This window comes from Chelonoidis abingdonii, chromosome 7 (genome assembly GCF_003597395.2).
Source record: "Chelonoidis abingdonii isolate Lonesome George chromosome 7, CheloAbing_2.0, whole genome shotgun sequence".
NCBI classification, from domain to species: domain Eukaryota; kingdom Metazoa; phylum Chordata; order Testudines; family Testudinidae; genus Chelonoidis; species Chelonoidis abingdonii.
Genome location: NC_133775.1, coordinates 20,918,305 through 20,928,481, shown reverse-complemented (window position 1 = coordinate 20,928,481; position 10,177 = coordinate 20,918,305). Strand labels below are relative to the sequence as shown.

At 42.5% G+C, this 10,177-nt stretch overlaps 1 pseudogene; it reads left to right on the top strand.

Annotated features, from left to right (window-relative positions):
- The window catches only part of LOC116819887 (protein wntless homolog), a 27,161-nt pseudogene extending 25,034 nt beyond the window's left edge, over positions 1-2,127 (top strand).
- The last annotated feature ends 8,050 nt before the right edge of the window (positions 2,128-10,177 follow it).

Sequence of the window (10,177 nt, the reverse complement as noted above, 5' to 3'; positions counted from 1 at the left end):
TCCAGCGAGTAACTAGCCGTATCATTCGTTCCCACATGAAGGACAATCAATTGATTCTTTCCCGCTCCCGCTAGGATCCTTTTCAGCCTCAGGTCCACATCCTGTATCTTAGCACCCGGCAGACAGCACACCCTTCTGTTCTCCCGATCAGCTCTGGTTAAACATGGAAGCTTGGGGCTGTCAAATTTGCTGCTGTTTTAATGAAACCTTTTGATTAAGTTGAAGTGGTGCCTCCAGCACATTCACTTAGTAAATCACCCTCACTCTATCCTGTATCATTTCACAAAAGGGAATGTAATGGAAAACAGTAATAATCTCAGACACTTAAACCCCTTCTCTGTGCATCTGGGGAGAATTCAGATGTGTAAGGGAATGAAGAACATTGGCTGTCGCTCCTAGAGGATGTGTGCGAGTCTGTTTTTGTTTGTAGTTTTTTTTTAAATGCTGTCTGTGTACCCAGGAGCTGAATATCAGGTTCAAGTTCTTGATGGTCATCACTTTGATTTGTGTGCCATGACTATCATCATCTTCATTGTCTGGCAGGTGTGTGTGCTGAAAGGTAATCCTGAATGAAAGCATTCCTGCGTTGTGTTGTGACAGCTCAAGTTCATCCTTGTTCAGTCTGGAGTGAGAAGGGCCATAGTCAAAAAGGTCATTCAGTACCATGGATTTTCATCAGTGTCTCAAACACTATGCAGCTTCTTGAGGCTTATCCAAGATGCTTCCTCTGGGACTAATCCCCTTTTCTGTGCTGAACAATGCCCTTGAAAAACTAAGTCTTCCAGTGTTGCACTGGCGGAGGGATTTCTGTTCTAGAAATTACAAGGTAGCACATTGGGTTAGTGAGTAGAAAGGGGGAGACACCTTCAGGAAGAAATGGTTATGATTCTTGGTTAACTACAAGCCCTATGGCTCTGGTTTTGTGTGTAGAAGTGCCTTCTCATGGGCTGCAGTGGTGATGTAGAGATATGTGATGTCTTAATATAGAGCCCTTTGAAATGCTTATAGAAAACAATGCACCAGTGTGAGCTGCATGGTTATATCTTAGTTCTAAAAATAATATATGGAGATATACCTATCTCATAGAACTGGAAGTGACCCCGAAAGGTCATCGAGTCCAGCCCCCTGCCTTCACTAGCAGGACCAAGTACTGATTTTGCCCCAGACCCTAAGTGGCCCCCTCAAGAATTGAACTCACGACTCTGGGTTTAGCAGGCCAATGCTAAAACCACTGATGTGTCAGTGGGTTTCTATTTACCTAATAGATTTTGCAGGAATTTGCTTGAGCAATTCCACCACCTGCTCTGTCCATTGTCCTGTATTTTATTACAATCTCATTCTCTGTGAATGTGTCCATGTTCAGTTCTGGGTGGTAAGCCAAACATTTGGTCCGTTATCCAACCAAAAAACAACTTGTGGGCTTTGTATTTAAGAGATGCACACGCACCCACCCATCCTACCTACCTTGATTATATCTAGGTCTCATTCAACATATTTGAGACTCTTCCTTATTTGCCTGGCCCTATTGAATCTCTGCTTTCTCATGGACAGGTGGCTGAAGGGCATTGGAAATGGGGGAACTTGTTCACAGGGTACATGAATGGTGCCTTCTTCACAGGCATTTATGGGATGTGGAACCTTTATGTCTTCACTTTTCTGTTCCTGTATGTGCCTTCACATGAGAAATTTGGCGAAGATCAGCAACTAACAGTAAGCTGGGCTGTGGAGCTGTTCTTAATCCATTGCATACTGAAGTAAAGTGGTGGTTACTGCTGTTTGCACATCCAGCAGAACTGTACCAGTAGGGGGCCCTGTGAGAGAATCCTAGAGCTAGTGAAATGTCTAGCAAGCATCTGTTTCTCTAAGGGAAATTCGTATTGTTATTGGCTGGATTTAGAGCTCTTAGCACATGGCAGCAAATGAAAAAACAGATCTGGAAAGTAAAAAATTGCAAATGCCCCTTGCCAATGGGACATAGGTGCTACTGACATTTTTTTAGACACTGGTAATAAACCACTAAAAAATGTGCTTTAGGGAATGACTGACTGGATCATCCAATAGGTATTTTACTTCTCTAACTTCTCCAATTCTACACAAAGATATTTTTCTTTTTAAGGAACACTGTAAAGTTACTCACTTTAAAAAAAAAAAAAAAAATGTTATTGTCCTGACCTACATTTCAAATAATACTCTGGATTATTAAAATGGCCTTTAAAAATCTAATTCTGTTTGTTCAGTTTCTGCATTTCTCCCAGCATGGACAATGAAAATAAACTAGTTGGGTTCACTAACTGGGAAAGCTCTGTCCATCAGAGACCTTGCGACTAAGGGTTTTCTTCCTGACTATACTACTAACTTGTTCTGTGATCCTGGGCATGTCACTCAGCTTTGTTTTATTGGCTTAGAAACTGAAGCACAGGGAAATAAATCTACCCAGGTTTCTGGATTGCTTTGAAATGGTCAGCTGAAAAAAAAAAAAACACCTAAGTATTGCAAAGTTTTTTATCACCCCCTTTTTTTTTTGTTTTTAATGTAGTCAGTTTCAATATCAGTTTTTTTTATGCACTAGACCAGTGGTTTGCAACCTTTTGTTCATTTGCAGACCTCTAAAGAATTCCAAATGGAAGTGTGGACCCCACTGGAGATCTTAGGCATAGTCTGCAGATCCTCAGGGGTCAGCGGACCACAGGTTTGAAAACTACTGCACTAGACCCCTGTCTCTTCCAATCTAGCACAACATTGCTCAGGTTTACAACACTAATAGGGAATCTTTTTTGTTTGTTTTTGTTAAGCATCCATCGTAAAGAGAATGTGACCTTCAAATTGGTTTGGGGGTTTGAAAAAAGATTTTTACGCCACTTTTAAAATTTGGAGCCAAATTTGACCTAGCAGTGTCTCATCAATCAGCAAGTCTCTCTCTTTTTCCTTTTTAAATCAAAGTAAAAATTTCCAAACTTTTTTTTGTGATTTAGGATGAGAAGTGTGGAGATACTTCAGTTCAGCTCAAACCACCAGGCTGGCCGGGCCAACAGAAGTTTGTAACCTGCTCGCAAGGAGGCCTAGGAGTAACTGCTATGCCATCATCTTTAAGACAAACCTGAACTGAAATACGAGATACTGAGTTCCTCAACAATTTCCATGAGGAGCTACATCAAACTGCTCACTTTATAATTGGTCTTCTCTGAGCAGGGGTATTGGATAGGCCCTTGTGCATCATTCCACCCCTCAGTCCATAGAAACACCTGCCAAAGATACTACAGCTTAGGGTCCCCCCACATACTCAGGGATCTGGACACCAGCTGTTAATACTTCAGAATCCTGGGCTGCACCAGACAGCTTTTGAGGTGGGGGCCCTGCAGACTTTTCCATGATGGTGGACAAATCCCAACCCCTAACCATGGAAGGATCTCTGAGGGGACTTCTGCAGAGATTTCTAGCCCAAAGCCTCGTCCTGCAGGTTTTATTGCAGGAGAAGACAAGTTTGCCCAACATTTGTTAACTTTCCTTAATATGGTAGCTTTATTTTTTGTGGGTGGGCAGAGCAGGAGTGTCAGATACATGTATCCTTTTTTACTACTTATTTTCTGGGATAGGTGTAGAATATTCTATAATATAATCTCTGCGCCAGGAATTGGTCAGCTAGTGAACCCCACATATTTAGGAATCTATAGTTAAGATATTTGCTAAACTACATAAAAATCTTATTAAATAAACTGTGAGCCTAGAACCCTTTTTTCCTCTGCTGTAGGCTTTCTTGGCATTTAAATCCAAAATTCAGATTTATTCCTTAGTCCTAATGCCTAGTTCAGGACCATTTCTGGTTTTGGTTTACATTAAAAATAGCTTGTTCTATAAATACTTAGGTACTTCAGAAATATAAATGCTTCTTTGATTTTTTTTTTTTAAATAATCTACACATTTTATTACATATGGGGCATTGACATTTTAAAGCACAGTTTAACACAAGTTAAGTAAGAATTACAGAATCCACAACAGTCTTTGGGTCTTGTGAAAGTTTTTTATCCTTTTCTGTTTAGAATATATTCATACTATAATCCATCTAGAAAAAAGACGACTTGCTTATGGCAGGAAAGTGTCCAATACACTGTGCCTGTGTGAGTCTGCCTCAGAGATACACTGCTGGGCTACAGTAGGCTAGGCAGGGGACTAAAGAGAGTTTGTTAATAGTAGGCCATGATCTTGGAAACACTTATGCACCTGCTTAACTTTATGTATGTGAGTAGCTCCATTGATGTCTGTAGGCCTCTGTGCATGTGAAAATGTTTTTAGGATTGGGTTCATTAGCTTCCAACTTGATTTGAGGTACGGGGCCCCCTTTAATATGGACTGTGTTTCCTGAAGTGGAGCTCCCAAGGGTGTTTATACTTCAAAAACGTGGGGTTCTTAAAATTCACAGGCTGGAGCTGGTTGCATACATCTCCCCCGCTCCCCTCACAAGCCTCAGCCATAGCATGAGTGATTCACCAATTTGTGGCAGTTATTTGCTGCCATCTGCTGGAATATGGAGGTAAGTTTCTCCCATAAAGGTTTGTAAATTATAGAGGTAAACAAATGTCTGGAGATCCATGTGCAGATCAGTTTCTTTTCTAACTGTGTATGTGAGAGCGCACACCTCTTCCCTTTTTAGTGTTCACCTCAAGAACAGAGCTAGGGCCTTTCCTTGCCTGTTCCTCATGATGTCAATATGGCCAGTAGGCCTTGTGGAATATAGCTTATAAGCCAAAAGGGACTACTGTGATCATCCAGTCTCCCCTCTTTGTATAACGCAGGTCATGGGACTTCCCTGAATTCCTGTTTGGAATTAGATCATGTATTTTTTTTTAAAAAAAATCCAATCTTTATTCAAAAATTTCCAGGGAAGGAGAATCCACTGGACCCTTGGTAAGTTGTTTCAGTGGTTAATTACCATCGCTGTTAAAAATAAATAAATACATGTGCCTTATTTCTAGTCTGAACGTGGACACTCCAGCCAGATCTCCCCTCCTCTTCAGGCTCTAAGATCACACACCACAAGCTATTTGATGGTTTGGTTTCTAAGCTTCCTGGAGTGAGAGGTAATGTCTACTCCCACGGAATGAATTTGTCAGGTGAATGTATGGCTCCTATAAGAGAGAACGAAGTGCTCCCTTCCGTGACTGGATGCAAATGTGCCTGCTGAACCTCCCCATAGAGTCCCAAGCATTATATACAAGTTGACATGCAGACTAGTCCATAAGGACTCAGCTTCTGTACATGAACAAGGTCAGGCTGGCAATTTTTTTTCTCTTACCTAGAAGGGAAAATTGCTGCTGCTTAATGTGAGTTACTGCTATTCAATGCAGGGTATGAGCATGGGGAAGAAACAATTAATCACTACCATGAAATGACCTGCTCATTGCCCTCCATTTTTTCCATAGTAAAAGATGATGTTTATCTGCAGAATAATTATTGCATGTGCAGTATCCATGCAAGCTTCCCTCCCTCCCACTGAGCTGAAAGGATCTTCCTGCAGGATGAGGGAGAGTTCATTCTCCAGTTCTTCTTAATCCTTGGTTCCTCTGTGCAGACAAGAGCCCAAGTGATAATTAGTGACCGTCATAATGAGATTTGCTAAGGTAACTATCTCACTTCACTTAGGATACCGAATAGCCAATAGATAGTTACTGGGCTGGAACTGAACTGAGGACCTCCTGCCTAATCCGGGCCATAGAATTTCATCCAGTTACCCCGTATAGATCCCAGTAACTTGTGTTTGACTAAAACATATCTTCCAGCACCAGCCTATCCCAGCCTCAGTGAGCTTCTAGTTTGAAATACACCTTTGTTAATGGTGTGAGCTGAACACTGGGAAACAAAAAGGGATCTCAGTTGATGTTCCAGCACAGATCTGAATGGAATAAATAGGGAGTCAGCCTCTCTCTAGTGCTATTAACCCCGCTTACATTTCATCGTGCAACTCCGCAGGGAACCTCGTTACAAAAGCAGTGCCCCCATCCTTGACATTTGCAATGCGTGAGGTATTTTATTTGTTCACAGTCTAACCCTCCTACGCATTGTGTGGTTATGCTGTGTGTAATAGCGTCACGTTAACTCCCAGTGAGCTGAGAACAATTTATTTTGAGAGATGACTAGTAACAGGAGGAAAATGTCCTGAACAGCACACAATCTCCAGATAGTTGTGATTCATTCAGTGTGATTGTAGCATGTTAGTTTTGCTATTGTAAGAGAGGTACAGTTTGCCATAACGAATTCCCATTCTTTTGTATTTCACACAACGGTAACCTGTTTTATTATTGATTGTTGTATTGATATAATATACTCTCTCCTCCCCCCCCATTTTTATTTATTTATTACTGTGGGGGACTGGGATTTTCAAGGTAGGCCAAGGGAATTAGACCTTTAACTATTTAAGGCTCCTTTGAAAATTCCTGTCATGGTTCCTCAGACTTTTGGCTGGATTCTGATCTTGGCAACACACACAGGTAGGATTCAGTATCTAATCAGGAAGTCTGGGGAACTCTGAATCAGCCCTAATCTTTATCACTGACTGACTTGGTACCATATTGCTTCTGCTTTTAAAATGTGACAGAACTGTTTTTAAAGTTTTTAGCACCATTTTATTAGCAGCAGCAGGATAAATAATGTAGTGGGTGTCTAAGTGCTTAACAGAGACCAAGAGTTTACTAAGTAGGAGCCTAAAGTTAGGACTGGAAATCCATGGTTACCAGGTGAGCTGTGCCTTAGACACCCCCTCTCCCCTCCTGCCATTTGTCCCCCTGGGTTGCAACCCTTAGGTGACAGGCCTGCTGTTAACACTTCAGTCTGGGTGGGGTTACAAGGTTCAGAAAGTCTCAGACTCTCTCTCTGGCCCATAGCCCCCACTTTAAAAGATTGTGTCAACCTGAGAGGCCCCACGGGTTTGACAACTCTAAGGGGTTCCCTTCAGGAACTTGTGACTATGATAAGTTTTGAACAAAACAAAGTGTCTTAAGAACAAAACGTTCTTGTGTAGCTGAGCAAGGGTTAAAACGAGAGATCTGTATTCATATTTTCCCCCTTAGCCAAACGTTGGTGCATTTAATCTCTTGCAGGCTGGCCTGCTCTCAGCATACCTCTGTCTCTGTCACTTTACGCTGCCTGACACTGACACTCCTGGGCTGTTCCTGCTCCTTCCTGGGGCCAGCATCTCCACAGATTAGGGTTTCCTTTCGACATTAGGTTTAGCCTTGGGAGGAGTAAACTGTTCTTCACCTTGATAGTCAGGTAGGGGGTATTCCCCAATAAACACCTTCCCTATTGTTTCCTTTAGGGCTCTTATCTGCATCGTTTTGCCTTTCCTGCTTGGTTCCTTTAACAGCCCTTTGATTCAACTCTAGATGTTCAGCTAGGAGAATATCACACAGGGAACCTGAGGGGCATATAGGGTGACCAGATGCCAAGAACAAAATATTGCTGAAGCGCAGGAAGGAAAAAAAAAAGCAAAGCAAAAAAAAAAGCCAGTGCAAAATATCAGGACATACGTTGGTCAGGGCTGCCCAGAGGATTCAGGGGGCCTGGGGCAAAGCAATTTCAGGGGCCCCTTCTGTAAAAAAAAAAAAATAATAAAATAAAAAAAAAATACTATATTCTTGTGGGGACCCCTGCGATTGGGAGGTGGGACAAATAACTAAATATCAGGACATCAGGTCACCCTAGTGGCATATGCTACTTATCTAAAAAAAATACTACTGCACAACTCCTTTGATCTCCACACGTAGGTAAGAGTCTCACCCCTAGTCTGGCCTTTTTATATGAGAGAAGAGGGCCAGAGCTGCATAAAGGGGCCACAGAAGCCCTGGTACAAGCTGGGGAAGGATTCCTCCAGCACAGGCACTGCAGATGACCAGCCTCCACTCACATCTGTGTAAGAGGCTAGTATTTCAGAAATATGCAGTTCCCATGGACCTTAATGGAGTTACTCAAATTCTCCCCTGGTGTGAGCACAGAATCAGGTCTCCCCTCCAGGAGCTTACAACTTAAGTTAGCCTGACACTGCTAGACACAAGACAAAAGAAGGTTACTTGTTAAGCATCCTCTTGATTCCCTTTGATCTTGGGCTTTCTTTTATTTGAATTAATGTAGATTTGATGAGGTTGTGGATAATTGCTGGAGAGACTGGGAAGGGGGTTTTGGAGTGGGGTTGAGGTCGTTGAAGCTTGCCTGGGTAAAGTATTGGAGAAGACATTACAAGGAACACGGGGAGCTTAGCCTATGTACAAACTGTCTGCCAAATAGCACCCATCAACCCAGTGCAAAAAGGGAGAGCCTTGGTTTATATTTTCCAGCAGTGGTAACCCCTGGCTGTTTTGAGTAAGAGTCGACCTGCTGATCTTGGCCAAATCCCTCTCTAGAAGGTTGACGTTCAGCATGAATGCCTTCTATTTGCTATATTTTTACAGGAACTGAGTTGGTGGCTATAGCAATATTTTACCACCTTTTGGCTGTTTCTCGGAGGAGGAGCCCTTCCCCCTATAGGTCATTTCCCCCCTCCGAGACAGGCAGCGACTCTCATCCAAGTTCTGAAACACCCTGGTTCCTCCCTTTTTCCCCCACAAATCTCTTTTCCAATACTGCGCTGCATACTCAACCCTGGCCCAGTTTTAAAGGGGTTGCCAAGTGTTTAAACAATCTTCCATAGGTGGTCAAACTAGCGGTCGTGGGGGGCCTGCCGCACTCCCAGCTTGAAGTGGTTTCCATCATATAGAGGGTGTACAGTTTCAGTGGCTCTCAGCACCCTGCCCTACTATACACATTGTTCCAGCACCCCTGTCCTCTTCTCTGGGGGTCAGGCTCCTAGGGGGTGGGTCCTGCAGCCCAGACTCCAGCCAGACCCCTTGTGCCTCTGGGAGTGGGGCTAGAACTAGGGTTCCTGGGGTGCTGCTGCACCCCCTGGCTTGAAGTGGTTATAACAAATACCAAATGTGTGATTTCCCTCATCAGCACCCCTGCCTCTGGGTAGCGGCCTCTGCCCAGGTACGCAAGTGCCAGGCCTGTCTCAGTTGTAAATTGCACTTTTCTCATCTGACAGGAAAGCCAGGCCACTGCTGGGTTGCCTGTAATGTCTGAGGAATGCGGATGGGAAAAGGAGGCTTTCAGCTGATCATCAGTAAATTGCTCTCTTCAGTAACCTTTTCTTATGCACCATTTTGCCCTGTTTAAGTACTAGATAGATAACTTTTGATCTGCAAGCCCAACTTCCATAAGCCTTTTGCTAACTACCCCCTGATACAGCTTGGTCTGCTCTCTCTCAGCTGTCTTTCTCCTAAGGCAAAGCATTCCTCCCTAATCTATTCCCTCCATATGCTCATTTTAAATTTCCTGCCCTAGAATTTTAGAAATTAGAGCAGAAACAACAAGAGCCAGTTGGGAATTTTCCATATGAATGAGTTCCAAACAAAAATGCACAACATTTTCCATAACATCAAAGTTTTGTACAGGACATTTTTAAATTTTTTTGCTGACCTTTTTCTATTTTTCTGTCTAGAAGACTGTCAGGAAATACTTCACAGCAGATATGTTTGACCTAAATTGGAATATTTTTTTTAACTAGCTGAAAGGTTTTATTTTGAATTGGCTCAACAGAACATTGAACTGTTTCCCCCATAAATACATTGCCTTAAGAGAGCTGTAATTTGGGTCCCCCTATTCTCCCCTATACCATTACATCTCCCCTAATGCATTGTAGATTTTTCCCAGGCTAAATTGAATGGTGCATCATGGGAGTTACGTGACTCAGGGTGTGTTACATTGTAGTCCAACCAAAGAACCTGGCCTATTGTGGGTAATGGGGGCATCAGGCTCTCAAACTACAACTCCCACAAGGCAATGCACACTATGGGGAATGCTGATTAATGTTGAACTGACTCAAAACAAAGCATGTCAGGTCAATAAACCAAAACTAAACATTTTGATGTTGGGAATATCAAAATGTTCAGTTTCAACTGAAAATGTCTAAACAAATTTCTGAATCTATTTTTCAGAATTTCCATGTATTTCAAAATTTTGACTTTCTATCACAATTGAGGATGAAAATAAATGCTGAAATGTTGGAATTTCCTAGGGGATAGAAATCCCATATTTCTCTCACTTCTAGAAACGACTCATTAGGTCACTTCATTCAGGTTTGATGCAGTGCAGT